Source organism: Solanum verrucosum, unplaced genomic scaffold, assembly GCF_900185275.1.
Source record: "Solanum verrucosum unplaced genomic scaffold, falcon-dt-bn FXZP01000207.1, whole genome shotgun sequence".
In the NCBI taxonomy this organism is placed as follows: Eukaryota; Viridiplantae; Streptophyta; class Magnoliopsida; order Solanales; family Solanaceae; genus Solanum; species Solanum verrucosum.
Window position 1 is genome coordinate 4,651,601 of NW_026019996.1, and position 8,528 is coordinate 4,660,128.

The following is an 8,528-nucleotide window of genomic DNA, read 5'->3' on the forward strand; positions in this document are numbered from 1 at the left end:
AATGCAATGTCAAGTATAGTGATGCATGTTTGACCTAATGATACACACTCGTTGTCTCTCAGTCCGGGACCCATGGGTTATTACAATTTAGCATCAATTAAGTGAAATTATCAGCCTTAATGATACCAATATATATATATATATATATATATATATATATATATATATATATTGATTTAGTATCAGTAAAGCGAAATAAGTTGGGGGGCGGGAGGAAGTATATAGTGTAATTATTTAGTGGGGTATCAATATGAGGGGTATATGTTTGTAATTATTTTGTTTTTATGGGGTATTTGCTTAATTTCTCTTTTTTTTTTTGGTTAAAAGGCCCGATGGGCCAAATTTATTAAAGGAAAAGGGAAAATTACGCTCATGTTCCATAAAATTAAAATAACTATAAAAAAAAACCTTTTACAATTAATACTCCAAAATTACTGATATTGGGAAGGAGATCTCCTCTGCAATTACAATCCCTTACCAAAATTTTCTATTCCAGTTCTCATTCTTCCCCAGATTTTCTTCTCCAATTCTCCTTCTTTCCCAGTTCTCCTCCTTCTCCAGTTCTCCTTCTTCCCAATTTCCTCCTTCTCCAATTCAAATTAACACTCGATTATACAATATTCTATCAATGGAGAAAATTGCGATTCTCCTACAATATTATTGAAGTTGAAATTCAGAGCAATAGTATATTAGTTCTGACGTTGAGGAAATAATACTAGAATCTACTTTTAATTACGAAAATTTAGTCACACAAATCTTAAATCAAATCAAAATTCTTGCTGCTAAGACCATCGAGATCAAATATACAATTGTATATAGATTTCCACCATTGAAAATACCTAATAATATGAGTGTGAAAGTCTACATTGAGTTGGAGAAGAAGAAGCCTAAAATTACTTCATATCCACTGGTATCACCTACAACCACTAATTCACACAATCAATACTCAATCCTTATGTGGAACTTCTAAATAATCAATGACACCATAACAGTATACAATGATATCAAACAAACTAAAAGCTAACTGGGCCAAGGCTAGGAAAAGGGCACACCGTGTAATAACTTTGGACCAAATGGACATTGAGGTAGTTACTTAAGGGTGGGCTATGGAATGGTAATTAATTTGTATTTTTTGTCCTATAAATATAGTTTTCCCAAGAAAAAGTGGGTCTATGTCCAATGCTGGTCCCAAAGTGCCAAAACCACAAAAGATAAAAAAAGTTGAAATAGTAAAAAATAGAAACTAAGACAAAAGACAAAAACGAAAAAAGAAAATCTAAAAATGCCTAAAGTCAAAAGGGAATGTGAAGAGGTTTTAAGGCTTCTGGAGGGTGAAGAAGGCAATCTTGACAGTAGCTCTCCAGAATCCATGGAGGTCTATCGTCATCCTTCCAAGGTATTAAGTTTTTCTTGAAGTCGATTTATGGATGCCCCTTTATTCTAGAAGGACACTTTTGTATTTGTTAAAGGAAAATGAAGATGAGCTTAGGGAGTATCGTCTTTGACTTCCAAAATGTCTATAAAGATCTCCAGGTAGGTTTTATAAGCTTTTGAGTTAGCTCTCCGTTCTTCTTCTATAAAGATCTCCAGGTAGGTTTATAAGCTTTTGAGTTAGCTCTCCGTTCTTCTAGTCTGTCTTTCGATGAGTTGATCCTGATAGAAGACTAATACCACCAACCAAATTTTAGAATTTTGAAAAGAAAACAAACTCTACTTTATATATATGATTTATGAGTATGAGGAGAAATTGTGTATCTGGATACGTGAGAAAGACAACAAGAGAAGAGATCAGTAAAATACACCACTTATATCTTTTGAGTCCTGGTTTCGTACCATTTTGGATACCTCTACGTTCTCACCAGGTGTTATTGTAGTGCTGTTAACCATTCAAAATAACTTCAAACTCCAGAAGATTGTTATAGTTATATATCAACTCGTTACTCTTGTATTCCTCTCATTGAAAGTTATACCACTACATCTGAATTGAAAATTGATCTTTGTATCTAACTAGTGTCGGGTTAAGGCTCCACCTCATCTTGGGTTAAGGGCTTAGTTGAACCCAATTTCTTCACTTGTAGTGACACTTCTTGGGAGTTTTATCTACTTGATTTTCATGTATGAAGTATTATATTTGTCTAGATTTATTATCTTCCTACATGTTGTTGGAGCTTCCTGAAAAGAATTGAACTCATAGGTATTGATAAAAAAAATTGAGTTAGCAAAAAAATTCAGCAAGAGTACTTCCCTCCCTTAAGGAATGGTGTACTCTTATTGATATACCATTCCTAATTCTATTATTTGAGTTGACCTCCATTATTACACTACAAGGGGACTCCCATTCTTCGTTTATGATGTTAACCAAAGCCATAAAATCAGATTCTATAATGATTTGAGAGAAATGGTTATCAAGGCAATATTGGAGATCTATAATAGCAATTTCTTCAACCACCAAATTAGTAGAGTTTGCAATTTTCACACCTTTAGCCCCTATTAGATTACTGTTATGATCTCTGATACAAAAACCAATAGAACTAGGATCATGATTACTCCTAAAAGCCCTATCAATGTTATATTTTATCAACCAAGAGGAGAGGGACCATCCGACAACTTTGTGGTAAAACTTGGCCTATAGTTATCAAGTAAAACAACTATCTGAAGGCCAAGTTTGAGGAGTATTTAAAGCCCAATTAAATCCCAGCTTGACAAACTTATGAATGTTGGGATTGATTTCCCATAATAGCTTACATCTAGAATAAGAGCCTTCATGAAGGACTATATTTTTTCTCTTCCATAGAAATCATAGTCTAAGATTAGGAATAGACTGATATACTTTTTTTAGCCTAAGATTACCTTGTTCATCCCACCCCTTCTTCTTAGATTATCTCACTTGTAGAAAAGGGCAAGTGATGTCTGCTACCTTAGTGTAGTACCTCCACATACTAATAACTAATTCTCTTTTTAGGAAGAGATGTTCAATAGTATCTCAAGTAGGCATTGTACATCAAAAGTAATACTGAGATATACTGGGATTTCAGATAGCCATGACTGTTGTAGCAGGGACTTTAGCAATCCAGATTCTCCACCCAAATAAAAAATATCTTGAAAGGTAAACCTTTCACCCAAATATACTTAAATGAATATGCAAGATGAACCCTATTTCTAATAATCTCACAGACACTCTTCATTGTGAACTTACTAAACCTAGTTTTAATCCACTAAGGCTTGTTCCCTTGATTGGATTGCCTAATATGATCCATTCTTTTCCTCACATAGTCAACATTGTTAGAATATATAAGTGTCTATATAGTATCATAGTGGCATAGTCCCAACCTTATTTCATCCAAGAAGATATCAATGTCTGTCAAAGGATGACAAGTTTGATTCAGTTTGGTTAAAATACAATGGATTAAGCATGGTCCAACTGTCATACCAAATACAAAATTTACCTCCTTTAGGTTCCCACAATAGATTCTACTCTATAAACTCTCTATTGTATACGATATGTTTCCACACCTGAGAGTCACTCTTTCATTGAACAAGAGTTGGAATTTGTTTCTTCGAGTAATTTATTCCAAAAGAAATTTAACCACAAAGATCTCTGAGTCCTAAATGTCCACCAAATCTTAGCATATATGGACTAAGAGACATCAAATGAGGGTTTTAAGCCTAACCCCCCTTCAAATTTTGGTAGACATACATTATCCCAGGAAGCTGAATTCTTGCTCCTACCTGAAACCCTATTACCCCAAAACCATTTGGCAAATATTCTATGAAGTTTTCCAAAAACACATTTAGGGGGAATCATAACAGAAAGGACCTATATAGGAATTCTTCATAAAACACAGTTAATCAATACGTCTTTACTACCATAGGATAACATGTTACCTTTTTAAGATTGAAGTGTGCCCTTCAACCTTCTGATTAGATTTGCATAGTGTTCTTTTCTTTTCATGGCATGGGTTATTAGGCAACCTTGGTATTTCATATGGAACTGTTCCCTTGGCATGCTAGTACATTCCTCCTCCAACTTTATCCTCTCTGCAATTTTCTTCTGATGTAAATAAGAGGCACTTTTATTTCTGTTGATCGTCTTCCTGATTGAGATTTATACTCCTGCGGTATGACCATTATTTTCTTTAAAGAATATTTATTGGGTGGGGCAAATATAGTTATACCATTTGCAAAAGCAAGATGATTTAGATTTGCACTCCACTTTGGTAACCATTACCAACAATGTTTTATCCTTAAATAAAGAATTTAGGACCCTAGATAACACCTCAACTGAAATAATAAATAAAACATGAGACAATGGGTCTCCTTGCTTCACCCCTCTAGTTGAGTGGAAGAAACCATGAGATTGAATATTAATCTGAGTAGAATACTAATTTTTAGATATCAACCTTCAAATTGTATCAACAAAGTCATTTGAAAAAAATCTTCTTTCTTAGAATTTTCACCAAGAAAAACCAAAGCACCCTATGATAAGCTATGACTAGATCAATCTTGATGACCATATTAGCTAATATCCTATCTAATATCAATAACAATCTCCAAAGTGAGAATTACATTCTCAATGATACTTCTACCTTTAACAAAATCTGATTGATTACTGAATATCAATCTAGGAAGAAGAGCTTCCAGCCTGTCATGTACGATATGGAAATGATTTTATTAATATCATTGATCAAATTAATAGCCCTCATATTAGGGAAGGTCTGAATATTTTCCTTATTTGGTAGGAGAACCAAATTAGCAGGAGGACTGATGGACTTAGAATATAAGAACCATCCTTAGAATATAAGAACCAAACAATTCTCAACAACTTAGTTAGAATCTCCTTGTCAACCCATTAGGACCACTAGCACTGTCCACATTCAAGTTTAAAACAACATAGTTAGAATCTCCTTGTCAACCCATTTGGACCACTAGCACTGTCCACATTCAAATTTAAAATAACTCATTTAACTTTCTCTAATTCTGATTATCTGCGTATATCTATATTCTCATCAGCAATGATGATTTCAGGAATGTGCCTTAATAGTGAGAAAGTAGTGTCTTCTCTCTCTTGTGTGAATTGGCTATGGAAGTAGTCAATGATTTTAATGGCAATATCTTCCTCCTCCTCAAGCCAATTCCTCTAATGATTTGGAACTCTCTACATAGGTAGCCTTTTGTAACAACTCAAAAGTCCCTCAGTACAGATCAAGTTTGGAAAGTTAATTTTTTTTAAAAGTTGTAGAGTTTTCTGATTTTACGGACACAATTTACGAGCCGTAGAAGGAACATGATACTTCAGATTTTAGGAAAATTGAATCAGTGTTTATGAGTCGTGTTTGGTTCTATGAGTTATAGGCCAAAGTCATAGATATAGTTTAGAAACTTGAAAAAATTCCTTGAATAGGATAAGATGGTAATACGAGTCGTGGATAGGCGTCATAGACCAAGTCCTAAAACCTCATAGATTCAGAACCCCATATTGAATTTTACAATCCAATAATATGGGTCGTAGAAGCTTCTACGGTCTGTAAAGAAGGTCTCGTAATTTTCAAACTTCAGAACCTCAGATTTTCCCTAGCATGTCTTCCACGAATGACCAATACGAGCCGTATGAGGAAGTACGAGCCATAGAGTGGTCTCATAGTTTTAAATTTCAGAAACTTAGGAAATCTCTTTGATTTCTACAGATAGAGTTCTACGGTCCATAGATGGAATCAGAGACCGTAGATACCCCTCATATAGTCCTTTCAACATATTTTAATCAGGGTTATTTGAGTCTTTTCTCACTCTTTTAATTCCTATACTATGTCATTTTGACCTATTTTAAGTAGGATATGAGGGTCCTTATCAACCTAAGCTCTTTCATTCACTCCTAACATCTCAAAATATATTTATTCCCTCTCAAGTCTCCATTGAAGGATTCAAGTTAGGGTTCTCCTTTCCAGGTATGTAGGAACTTTATCAATGGGTCTCTCTTCACTCATTGAGTCCCAAAGAAACCCCAACTTTTTCAAGATATGATTTCTCCAAAACTAGGGGTTCTATGATTTTCATTGGTTCTTATTGAAATTAAGTTTTTTATTCATGATGGATCTTCAATTCCAAGATTTTGATGATAATTCCATATTTTCAATGATATTTTCATGAACCCATAGTATGCAAGTATTTTGTGGCTCAGAATTATGCTTTTTTCATATACATGTCTCAGATGATCAGATGTTCATGATTTATGATGCTTTTAGATAAAATATCTCTCAGTATATTTTCAGATATCATGATTTAGATGCTTTCAAATAAAGTATCTTTTAGATTATGTTCAATTATCATGATATATGAGTTACTCAGTATTTATCAGTTATCATTATGATTCAGTAGTTACAGATTATTAATTTTTCCAGATTACGAATGTCTCCGTTGGGAGTATACTTAGCACCGAGTGGACTTTAGGAATGAAGATTTTTGTTTATCGTCTGTGGACCTTTAGTAGCAATCTCTAAGTCTGAGAATTACGTGCTGACATATCCGACATTAGCTGGTGGATCCATCTTAGCTCATATATCAAGTCCATTACCTTTGAAAGTATTGGACACCCACTTTTTGGTGTAGGAGGAGTAGATTGAACTCCATGTAAGTAGCTCACATGTTTTATGTCAGTTTTAGTATCTCCCACAATCAGATTTTCGGATATTGCATGACCTTATATATATGTATTTCAGATAAGTATATCCTAGTTTTACATTTTTTTACTTGGTCATTGCATCAACATGTTTTTACAGATTTAGCAAGTTCAGATATCATATTATTTATATATTTTCTCCATACTTAGTACATTCAAAGTACTGACCACATACTTTCTTCCTATATTGTTTGATAATATAAGTCCGGATACTTATCATCAAACTCCAGTTAGTACATATATAGCCAGCTTGCAGTATTTTTGGTGAGTCCTCATCCATCTGAATATGACCCTTTTATGCTTCTTTCAGTATTCTACCTTGAGTTTTCAAACATAAAGAGTTAGCCAGGGGTTTTTCCTAGCAACTCATATTAGTAAAGAATTTCAAACAGTCAATTTAGATTCTGTGTATGTAACTCACAGATATTATCTATTTCAATTTTGTTTTACATAGACCTATCTCAGTCTCTTCTGATTTTTAGTTATTGAATTATGTTATATTAGTGTCATTCCATGCCATTAGGTTAGCTTGGGGTCACTTATGGCTCTAAGAACCATGTCACCTCTAGGGGGTTGTGTTGGAGTATGATAAACTTGGTATCAGAGCATCACGTTCAAGTGCCTTAGGGTGTCTTAAAGATGCGTTAAGTATATTCTTATTTATTGGTGTGAAGTATACCTCATCTATGAATAGGAAACTATGAAGAGTATTAAGAAATAATTCACTTCTTTCATATTCTTAGTCGTACGATAGAGTGCAACTCTAAATGGTTTCCTTCTAACTCATGCTTTGCACGTTTTCAACATCATGCCTCCTAGAAGAGCTTATGTTACTTTTCAAGTTAGCCAAAGCTATGACTGATTAGACCAATTAGGAATTTATGGCCCCAGTCAACCCAAATATAGGTACGAGTGCAACTAGAGTCCGAGACTTCACTCGGACGAACCCTCCACACTTTCATGGTTCTAAGGTGGAAGAGGATCCATAAGCGTTCATTGAGGGTATTCAAAAGATTGCTGAGATTGTGGGTATCACTCCAATCATGAGTCTAAACTTGGCTTCTTATCAATTGAAGGGAATGGCTTAGATTCGTACAAGCAATGGAAAGAGGATTGGGTTAATGATACAAGCCCATTTGATTGGGATAATTTCAAGGGTGCTTCTCTAGACAGGTTCTTCCTGCTTGATATGAGAGAGGTTAACATCCAAGAGTTCATAAATCTGAGAAAAGCTAACATCTGTGAAGTAGTATTCTTTGAAGTTTACTCAACTCTCCAAATATGCTCTGACTATGGTGGCTGACTCTAGGGCCCGCATGGGTAAATTTGTCTCCGCTATTTCTAAAATGGTAGTGAATGAATGCAGAATTGCTCTATTGATAAAATATATGGATATCTCTAGGTTGATGACTCATGCTCAAAGGATTGAGGAAGAAAAGCTTAAGGAGAGTGCTAGGGATAATAAGGGGATCATACAAATAATGTTGACTACTTTCATTAGAGATTAGAAAGTGGTAGTCATTCTCAATTCCATCAGAAATATTCAGGCTTAGCCCTATCTTCTGCTATTACTCCAATGCTTAAGTTTAGTAAGGATAGGGCACAAGCTCTAAGTCACGGGTAGTGTTTCTAGTGGATGTTCTTTCTCCACTTGTCAGAAGTTTAGTAAGAACCATCCGGGAGAGTGTATGACTGGTACATGTGGATGCTTTGGATGTGGTGATGTAGGTCACAGATTAAGGGATTTCAATTTGGCTATAGGAAAATGTAAATGTGTTCATCATTATACTCAACCTAATTCTCCATCTGGTTTCCCGACTCGGTAGGGTACCTCATCTAGTACTGGTGTCGGACA